Source organism: Vigna radiata, chromosome 7 (genome assembly GCF_000741045.1).
Source record: "Vigna radiata var. radiata cultivar VC1973A chromosome 7, Vradiata_ver6, whole genome shotgun sequence".
NCBI lineage: Eukaryota > Viridiplantae > Streptophyta > Magnoliopsida > Fabales > Fabaceae > Vigna > Vigna radiata.
Window position 1 is genome coordinate 14,854,989 of NC_028357.1, and position 11,808 is coordinate 14,866,796.

Here is an 11,808-nt window from a genome sequence, read left to right on the forward strand (position 1 = left end):
AGACAACAATGTCATTTTATCATGAGAATGAGAGACTTACCGATGCTCTGTCTTAGTGTTATGCAGTGTAAAGTATACACACCGAACCAAAGCATGAAACGATTGGGAAATTTTGGCTTATTGTGCACAATTCTATGATTTCTTTTCTTCTAGCTCTCATGCATATGAAACATACTCATATTGTAAACGATGTATCCAAGGAATGATTCGACGTGTTACTAAAATGGTATTGTTCTTGGTTACTGATCCAACTCACTGGAATTAAAGTAGGTTCAATGGTGAAATTATTGGAAATTTTACTTTTCGTGGATTCATTATAAGAAGAATGACAAATGACATTTTTTTCTTCATGTGTATGTGTAAGGAATTGTATTTAGAAACTTTCTCTTATATTTTCATCTCAGGAGTATGGAGAGAAATGTGATTTCTTCTAATTTTTCTTACTTATTTTCATAAACTATCCTTTGGAGCTACTCCATCACAGATAAATAATCGTCTTCGTTGTCCTAATTGGAATAGGAATGCAACTCATTTATGAAATAATTAATTTATGCATGTCTAATTCTATTGACAAATTAACCAATATTATGCTTGCTTCGTGCATAGACCCTCTTTAAAATCTTCTAAAAAATAGTATAACTTATATATGTAACTTTGTCAGCATCTTAGTGCAAAGATGCAAAATGAAATTATCAGAATTTTGAACAATATATTATTGGTTAAACAATTACAGGTGCATTGAGCTGGGAAAATTGTACTGTTGAATCTCACGGCAAGTGAAATATTATGCTAGTCTGGCTCCTATTTTAAATGGGTTAAAAAAATTTAGCGATGTATTAATCGATTATTTTAGTCCCATTTAAAATAAATAAATAAATAAATAACAATTTTAAGTCTTAAAAAATAATATAATACTTTTTTTAAAAAAAAATAAATCACAAAAATGATACTGATTTCAATTTTTAAATTTAATTATAAATATAAATTGTAATACTTTTATATGTTTTTACAATTAAGATTATTGTTTTAATATTATTGAAACTATTATTTCTACTTTGACTTCATATTACTTGATATAGCATTGTTAGAATCAATCACTATATTTGAGGGATTACTTGCGTTAGAAATCTATCATGATTTTGTTTTTAATATGTACATTAGAGGGTTAAGAGAGAAAAATATATTTAAATTGTCTTCGGTCTCAACTCCTAAGTCTATTGGATGTACTGATAATATCTTACACTTAGGAAAAAGAGGAAAGAAAACTTTAAACTCTTCAAAAAAGAACTCATACACAAAAACGAAAGCCTCACTATTGGTGCTTGATTTTGTGTACCCTATTATCAACATAACAAGTCTTAGATGGAAGAAACTTGATCATATTATTGAAAGACAAAACAAAATCTAAAAACTCTTAAGAGGTAAAATAGGAAGGATAAGCAAGAACTTCTCCAAGTACCTAGAAGTATTCAGATTTATGGAGAGAAATTCATCTTTCATTTTTTAACTGATTACATTTAGTTTGGACACCTCATGAGAGGGAACCTTTTGTTTGTTCACTCTCAAATAGTCAACTACAATCACTATAATTTATATTGTGGTGAGAAGAGTCATATTTGCAACAGAGGAGGAAGTGAATAAATTTCTTTTACAACATCCCCTTCAAAGAAAAAGAGTTTGTATGACTCAAGGATGATTTGCCTTTGATAGCAACAACTTCTCTACTTACTAGAAGACTATTTATGTCAAATAGAGATATGAATAAGTTATAATATATTAGTGGATGAAAATCTTACTTTATAAGTAAACTTTTTAAGTTCTTTTGGAGATCTTATACCAAATAGAGATATGAATAAGTTATTATATTATTGCTTGTTAGATCTATTGTGTCACCCACTATCGATATATGTATATGCTTTGGCGTAATAGGGTATGTTCGAGATTCCACATCAACTAAAGATAAGATTAATTTATAATATACAAGTGGGTGCAAACCTTACTTTACAAATCGATTTTATAGGATTTAGTTAGGCTTAAAACCTATTTCTTAAGATGATATTAGAGCCATTAAGAGGCCTAACCTAATGAGATTTCTTGTTTATTGGATCTATGTGCTACTTCTTATTAGGATACTATTGAATCACCCATAAATATGTAGTCTAATGCTTGAGATTGTATATGTCTCAGTGTGAGAAGGTGATGATAATCCCTTATAAACTAGAGATAGGAAAAATTTATAATGAGGACAAACCTCACTTTACAAACAAGTTTTGTGGGGGTTAAATTAGGTTTCAAACTCACTTAATAAGAGTGAGGTTAAGTTAGGCTTAAAGTTCACTTTATAAGTCTATACATGCTATTACGGGGGGATTCCTTAAGAGTCTCTTAGCCTTTGTTTGTTTCACTTGATGTATTGTTCATGATGAAGCAAATATGAGGAACAACCTCGTTTGGATCATGTGATTTGAAGAGAAATGCAAGCAAATATTTGCAGGATTGAGAAGCAAAGTGCACTCACTCAAATGAGAAGAAAAGAGAAGAAAGATAGGTCAACCTATACTAAGTTACACTCTTGGCCCTTGATTTTTAACCAAAATTGATTATTCTCTTGCCTCTCTCTACAAGAATCAATTCCCTTCTCACATAATGAATTCTCTAGTTCTAAATGTAGATTCCCATGAGAGTCTCACACCCCCTTCATAATTATTCAATGTGCCCCCTCCTTGCATGTTGTACCGCAACTACGCGAAGAGAAAGCCTGATAGTGATGCAGTGGTTGAGATTGTGGGCATGATGAAGTTCTTACGCGACATGCTCATGAGGATGGAGTAGATACAGATGGAGACAGTGAGGGAGGTTGAGAGCATGGAAAGAGAGATAAAGATTATTTGAACGAAGTACTCGAGAGATGCAATCTAGATCTTGTTCCCTATAACACCAAAAGCTGGCTAGAAATAGAGAGATGATATTGTAAAAGAGAGGAGGAGAAAATAAAAAAATAAAAAAAATTATAATAATGATAATTATAATTATAATTATAATAATAATAATAATAATATAAACATTAATTTTTATTTTTATTTAAACTAATCACACAATTTTTATTTCAATTTCATTTTTATCCATTTCATTTTATATTAATATAATTTTATCAATTTTATCTTTTTTTTTTTCATTTTAAATAATAATTCACATTTCATTTTAATACAATTTACGCTAATTGTATTTTATTTCAAATTACTATTATGTGTAAGGATAAAATGGTAATCATCTATTTTTTTATTAAATAAAATATTTTTTAAATTTATCAAACTCATTGCATCACTAGAGTTATGTTAGAAGTTCCATGTCGATTAAAGATAAGACTAATTTATAATGTATAAGTGAGTTTAAACCTTATTTTATAAGTCATTTTTTAGGATTGAGTTACACTTAAATTTCACTTCTTAACATTGTATCAAAACCATGGATTAAAGTCTATCCTGGTTTCACTAGTCAGTGAAGGGAAACGACAACGATTGTTTTTTACAATATGCTTCGACTTTCGAACCGAGGCATATACTAGCGAGGTAAAATGGTGGGGAGACTTTTGGCCTCAGTTCCAACCGAGGGGATCTGCTTCGGTTCTTTTGCACCCGAAGTAGTAAGGAAGAAAAAATAGGGGGGTGGAGGGGTTATTACTTCGGTTCAACTGAGGTAATAACGTAGGCCTATGACATTGGTTATAGCTTGAATCGATACCAAAGCCCTTTATATATATTTTTTTTTAAATTGGCGTGCACCCTATGGCACTGCTTATGGTTGAACCGAGGCCATATAAAGGTTTTCTACCTCGGTTTTGGCCACAACCGATGCCTATACTCTTGGAATTTTTTTAATAGCAGGTTTATTTTTGTGATATCCACTATCACAAAAATAGACTTGCATATAAAACACAATATATACAACAAAAATCAATATTTGCAACACATAATGTTTAAAGCATAATGTACAAATTCTAATAACTATAAATCAACATGTGTTATTTTAAATCCTAAAAACTATGAACTATTGTATAGACTAATTAAATGCTTTGCAAGTGCCTTCCTTAGGAATGTAAGTGGCTTCTCAAGAAGTGGAATAGGAGTCTTGGATCTCTACACAAGACACATGATATTAATTAATGTATATGAATTCCAAAGGATGGAGAAAAAAAAAATTCATTAAATCTAATACCATTTCCCAGCCACTTGTAATATGAGCACAAATAATGTGTCATCCAATACATTACGTAGTATTCACACTTATATGACCCACTTTGTCTGTGACATTACAATATGTCATCATAGTCGTAAATAGTTAGTTAAAATCATTAAAACAAAACAACTATAGGAAAGTATGGCTTTAGCATATGTCAAACCTTGTGAGCCAATCATGCAAGCTTTTTACAGTTAGCAATTGATCTCCCAGACAACATCATACGTGTTGCAATGGAATTATTAAAAAAAAGGATTTAGCATTAATTTATATAACAAAGAAAGTCCAAACATTGAGGTTCTTACTAATCAACTACTTGTTTGAGATATTTGGGAGGAGACTTATGCAATGAGCAGAACCACACAACATAGCTCCCAGGAATGGAAATAATAAGTAGTTGCCAATGGTGCCTGAAATTGAGAATAATTTAATTGTTATATATTAAAATCACATATGGTACTTTAAAATTAACAAACTTCACTTACCCAAATATATAAGGGATAAAATATATCTCTTTCCCCCTTGCAAAGTTTCTGGTGAGGTATGTTTGGATGTCATCAAATTTATTTGCTTCGTGAGTGACTTGGAGATCAATGAACCCACAAATATCATTGTACCCCAAGTTGTTACTAACACCAAACATATACCTGAAATAAAAAATTACATTTGATATAAATATAATTGATATATAAATCAATTTTATATAAATAATTTCTCATAGACTTACAAAATCCATAACTGAATTAATGTAATATTCAAATCTTCTCTTCCCGATGCAAGCTCCCTGACATCTTGATTATGTAGGTATATTGGGACCTCAGAGCATCTCCCAAATACATTAGGATCATATTCAACGTTTAGAGACTTGTTTGCAATGAGGTAACAAAGTTGGTGCAATGCACCAAAAGGATCGTCCTCAGATAAAGGAATCTTCTCCTATCCATGCGTCTGTTGTTACATGGAAAAATAAAATAAGTTTCGACGCCAACGACATGTAAACTTTAAAATTAAGAACTATAAAGTATGAGTCCATACCTGGGGGTTAGAAACATAACCAACCAAGTGTTTAGGCCAAGCGATAAAAGACTGGAATGCTTGTGCCACAGTCAAAATCTCATATGTGGGTAGAGGAACTGAGGCATCTAGTATGATAATGTCGTCTATTGAGACCTTGACCTCATCCTCTGATAGCTCCTTACCATGAATAATAGTCGCTGCCTGAAACATTGTTCCACGAGCTACCAACATCGTCTCGGTACAATAAAAAGTGTATAGCACACATGGACTAGCATCGCCCGTGTCGTCCCATGGGATGGCTGGTGCTGAACAACTTCCTCTCCTGCTTCTCCTTGTCAGAGTAAATGTTAGATTATACAAATAATAAATTATTTAATAAAAATGTATATTAATTTTACTTGTGGGAGGCACAACATGTTCCTGTAAAAGAGATGGCTACAGGCGCATTCCATAACTCTCAGACTGCTGTTGGAACTTACGCATAACCCTATCAGTCACTTTTGCAGTGACTTCATCATACAATTCTGCCCTAAGCTCCACCCTAAGCTTTTTTGAGATCTCTTGCTTTAGCCTTTTTTCATACTCTTGGCTATATGCATATGAGGTCTGACGTGAGGAACTCTCAAAATAATCTTTAATGCTTACTCTAGCATCAACAACACACACTCGTATAAGGTGCTCATGTCGTTCAATTACAGTGGTAAGAATATCCTGGCGACCCTCTAAAGTGAATTGACCTTGGGAGCTCTGCTCAACCAAAGAGTCCTGTAACATAACAAAACATCATTATTCTTTAAAAAGTTCAATGTAATATGTATAATGAAACAATTATTATTTTAGGAATCGTGATAACTTACAATTCTTTCAGATATTTCTCGTGCAGTCTCAGAAGAGTAGGCGCCCGATGATCTTAAACAAGCTAACTTCCACTTCTAATGCCGATAAGGTGGAGAAAGAGATTGGGGTCTACCACACTCAGATGAGGGTCCACCTTCTATCTTTTGCTTAAGGATTTTCTCCTCAAGCTTCCTATACCCATCACGAGATAACTGTTGGAGGTTTTTATTTTGAGCACTTATTCCTTGTGCTTTGGTTCTTGTTTCTTGTCACATATAATGAAATAGGTCATATGCTATAAATTTGTTAACGAGGAATTGAATAATTTCAACTATACTAACCTGCCATACCTCTGATGTCTGACTCTCTACAAAGAGGCGTCAAGTCTCTTCATCAATGGTCTTATATTTTGCACATGGAGACTCATTTTTTTTCGCTCCAAATACATATCTCAAGGTCAACTTAGTCTTAAAACCCCAAAATTTTCAGCAGTAGATGATAAACACTTATTTCTAAGTGTTGCAACATTTGGAATGTCAAATGTGATCTGCTATAAACAGAACAAAGTTGTATCAATACAAAATTATCGATATAAACAAAGTGAAAATCAAACAATATTAGTTAACTTACCAATAGATCATTCCATATAATGTTCCAATCAACCTCGAACACATGGTCAAAAGATGGAGTAAGAATATATATCCTATCACGTGCCAGTACTCCAAGGTATGATTTGAAGACATATGCATTTGGGTCAGATGCCACACCAGTGATCACATTAACATCCACAGGTGTCATTTCACCACTATTTCTTCTGACCATCAGTTGTCTCAACCCGGTGGCCCCTCTAGTAGGTCTGGTTAAGGGAGCCTCATCCCTTGATGAATGTGGGTGGTCAACCATATATCTGTCAAAATAAATAAAAACATGAAACATTAATAAAAGACTTATGTAATATCATATAATTTAACAAAACATGTAATAAGGGTCATATAAAATATTAATAAAAGACTTAAGTAATATTAATAAAAACACTTATTCACAAATACAAAATTCATACATAAAGATATGGATTGGTCATATGTATATTACCTTATTATGATCTAATAGAGTTGCATGTACATCGTCAACTAGAAGGTGGTCATCCAAATTTGTCGTTGTTTTAATGAATGGTTGTCAATAATATGAATATTAATCAAATTGTCTTTGTTAACTTCAATTTCTTTTTTTGCCTTGAAGAGTGACATATCACTGATCAGACACAGGATCTTTGACATAAAAAACCTGAGATGCTTGATGTACGATGATAAATGGTTCGTCTCGATAACCCACCATTCGAAAATCAACTAGTGTCATACACGTTTCATCTATTTTCACACCACCCATATTTCTTCTATTATACCATAATTTCTCATTGATCCAAGTACAAAATTTTGATCTTTTGATGTGAAAAATTGGAGCGACTCAGCTTCTAGACTGACTCCACTATTTTGTACTGTGTTTTTATCATCCAAAGTCTTCATATAGAACGTGCAATTAATGATTTCATAACCTGTATAACATACGACATCAAAGTCTGAGAAGAATGTGGCTCTTTGTCAACTTCAAATTTCAATCAAGACATAAATTTTTTGTTATCAACTATCATTTATCTGATTATATTGGATTTTTATCCTTCACAATGGCTTTGTGTGCTTGCAAAAAAGGGAACACCTCATATGTGTTATTCAATATAAAAAAATGTGTTTTCAACAATTCTTTGCGATCTTTCGCCACCACATTCACACATCGGATGTTTTTACTTGTAGAACAATTGTTCAACCATAATGTGTGAGGAACTCCTATTGGATTTGTTGAATTCATGTAATCTGAACAAAACTCGATACTTTCTTCAGGAATATACCTTCAATCATTGAACCTTCGGGACAATATGGATTTTTAACGTACCCTTTCAAAATCTTCATATAACGCTCAATATGATACTTCCATCTTAAGTATATTAGTCTACACAACTTGATTTCTCTAACCAAATGAACAAGAAAATATACCATGATGTCAAAAAAAGATGGAGGTAAAAACATCTCTAGTTGACACAAGATGATAACAATCTCGCTTTAAAGTTCACCTAACTTTCTAGGATTGATGACTTTACTACAAATTGACGAGGAAAATGAACACAACTGAGTTATGATCAGACTAACATTTTTGGGCAAAATTCCACGAATAGCCACCGGTAACAATTTTTGCATTAAGACGTGGCAATCGTGAGACTTCATGCCAACAAGCTTTAAGTCCTGCATCAACACTAAACTCTTCATATTTGAAGAGTATCCTTGTGGTACCTTGATACTTTTTAAACAAAGGCAAAACTTTATCTTCTCTTGTCTAGACATTGTATAACATGCTGGGGGCAAATAAGTACGTTTACCAATCTCCCTAGGTGCCAACTCTTCTCAGATCTTCATGTCAACCAAATCCAAACGAGCATTCCCTTCATCTTTTGTCTTTCCTTGAATGTTGAGTAGTGTACCAATCAAGCTATCACACACATTCTTCTCTACATGCATAACATATATGCAATGCCTAACATATAACTTTGACCAGTATGGAAGATCAAAGAATATTGTTTTCTTCTTCCAAGGGGTCATTGCAGATGACTTCTTGGAAGTTTTCCCAGATACATGATGTATTTTATTAACTTTTTCAATAATTTGATGGTTAGTAAGTGAATTTTTTGCTTTGTCCCTCTCTTGATATCCATTAAATGATTTTTTTTACCTTCGATATGGATAATTACATTATAAAAATCTCCGATGACGCAGATACGCCGTCTTCCTTCCATGTTTCAATTGATGAGCTGTAGTGTTTTCTTCACATATAGGACATACTTTATGACCCTTGACATTCTATCCTAACAAATTACCGTAAGCTGGGAAGTCATTAATGGTGCAAACTAACATTGCATGCATCACAACAGTTTCAGAAGCAAAGACATCAAATATTTCAACCCCATCAACCCATAACAACTTCAAGTTTTCAACTAGTGGGCTTAGATAAACATCTATGTTATTTCCAGACTGCTTTGGACTAGATATCATCATAGACAACATCATGTACTTCCTCTTCATGCACAATGCAGGAGATAAATTGTAAATTATCAATATAATTGGCCAACAACTGTGATTGGTACTTAAATTACCAAATAGGTTCATTCCACCAGTGGCTAAACCAAGCCTAAGATTTCTACATTCTCGACCAAATTGGGGAAATTGTTGATCTATATTTTCCATTGCTTTGAATCAGCTGGATGACGAAGCAAACAAACGCTTAAATTTGGCCACAATTGGAAGGTACCAAACTACTTTCAAAGCAGATCCATTTTTTTTCTATCTGATCATTATCTTCACTATTGTTTTTTGACTTGTATCGTGATAACCCACATTTTGGAAACTTTTTCAAAAATTCAAACTCTTTCCTATATAAAATGCCATCATTGGGACAAGCATGTACCCTTTTATACTTCATACCCATTGGACAAAGAATTTTTTTCGCATCATAATTATGAGTGGGTAGTGTATTTCCATCTGACAACATTTCATTCAACAACGTCAACAACTCTGTGAAACTCTTGTCAGCCTGTTCATTGGTCGCCTTCAAGTTCATGAGCCTTAACAATTTTGACAACCGTGTGAACTTAGTTGAACCAACATACAAAGGTGTTTCTGCATCAGTCAACATCGTCTCATACACATGAGCTTTGACAAAATTTTCTGCGCCAACATCGCCGATCATATCCTCTAATTTGACTTCATCCGGTCGCTTTTCTTCCATGGTGGAATCAATAACATTTTCAGTTTTAGAGACATTCGGGAAGTGTATTTCTTCGTCGTGCCATATCCATCTTGTATAGCATCGTAGGAAACCATCACATATAAGATGTTCCCTAATTTGGGTAGCGTTCAACTTTCTCACATTCAAACAGTTTACACAAGGACATATAAACTTCACTTCATCATAACTTTTACCCTTATTACAGTGCGCAAATTGTATAAATTCCTCTACCCCTCTCTCATACTCAACACTAATGCATGGTAAGTTAATCCAATTTCGATCCATACATAAATATTATGAAATATTCTACAAATTTACAAAATAATTTTTTTTTGCATTTATGCTTTAACGACAAATTAAGGTTATTTCAATTCAATCATACCATCATACAACTAATAAGCATTGAAATAATCACATATTCAACATAAAAAGTTTTAAAAATAACATTGTAAAATTAAAAAGTTAAACTTTAAAATCATACCATCATACAAAATTATACAATAATACAAAATTATTCAATCATACAAAATATTATATGATCATCCAATCACATATTCATTAATACAAAATTATATAATCCTATTAAAAAGTAAACTTTAAAAATTAATATAAGAACTTGATAGTGTGAAAAGCTAATAAGAAAGGACAACCCGCCATCAAAACGGTAGAAAATTCAACTCTGCAAAATTCAAACCTACACAAATATAAAAAAAAATATTAGTTTTAAAAAGAAAAACAAACATCAAAGCGCAAAAGAAAAAAACACCAAAAATTTACCTCATAGGAGGAGAATCGAAAAAACCAAATCAAAAAGACATTTGGAATGATTTTGATCGGTTAAAAAGCTTCTTAAACTTTTACGATGGCCACGAAAACAAGCAAAACCAAATTAAAACGGTGAAAAATGGAAGAAATTGGCAATAGCAGTCGCACACTCTCGAGAGGATGCTGAAACTGTTTCTAAATCACGAAGAAGACGACACTGTTCCTTTCACGTTTTCTTTTTTCTTAACCTACAAAACATTATTATCTCGATTCACTAAAAAACCAAGGTAATAAGGTAGTTATGGCCTCAATTAGCTTCCCAACTAAGGCCAAAAGGCATAAAAAAAATTTGAAATTAATTGAAAATGAAAATTTTGAAAAATTTTCAACTTTATTGCCTCGATTCAGCGCCAAACCGAAGCAGAATGCCTATGGCATTGGTTGCCAGTTCAACCAATGCCAAATGTCTAACCCTCTGACTACTATTTTTATTGTAACTCTACAAATATGGGAATGTTAAAATTTGCATGACCTATGACATCGATTATGGGGGGAACCGAGGCCAAATGGCTGACCCTTTGTCTACCTCTTTATGATGATCATACTGTAGGTGTTTGCTATCAGGATTTGGCAGAGACCTCTGACATTGGTTCTAAAGGGAACCGAGGCCAAATCCCCTACGTGCTTTGCAAAATATCTGACCATATCAATTGCCAGCTTTTTGTCAAGGGGTTATAGCTTCGGTTCTGTAAGGAACCAAGGCCGAAAAACTTGCATAAAGATTTTCATCGGGCAACTAACTAGTTTGAAGGGTTTTGTAGGGGGTTATGGCCTCGGTTTTTGTTGACAAACTGGCAAGTGTACCAAATCGTACAAGTAATATAAATGGTAAGGCCAAGTATCGTTTTCCTAAGAGACTCGTATGACTTCCTCGTTTGTGTGAATTAAAATAATAAGACTTGAAAAATAAAAATTAATAAATTGGATTTAAGAACAAAAATATTAACATGCAAAAATAAAGTTGATTCAATTGACAAACGAAAACAAAGAATGAATGGATGTTGTTGGGGATTACAATTTCATCTATTCCGCTCTCTCTTACATACTACCCTTGAATATTAG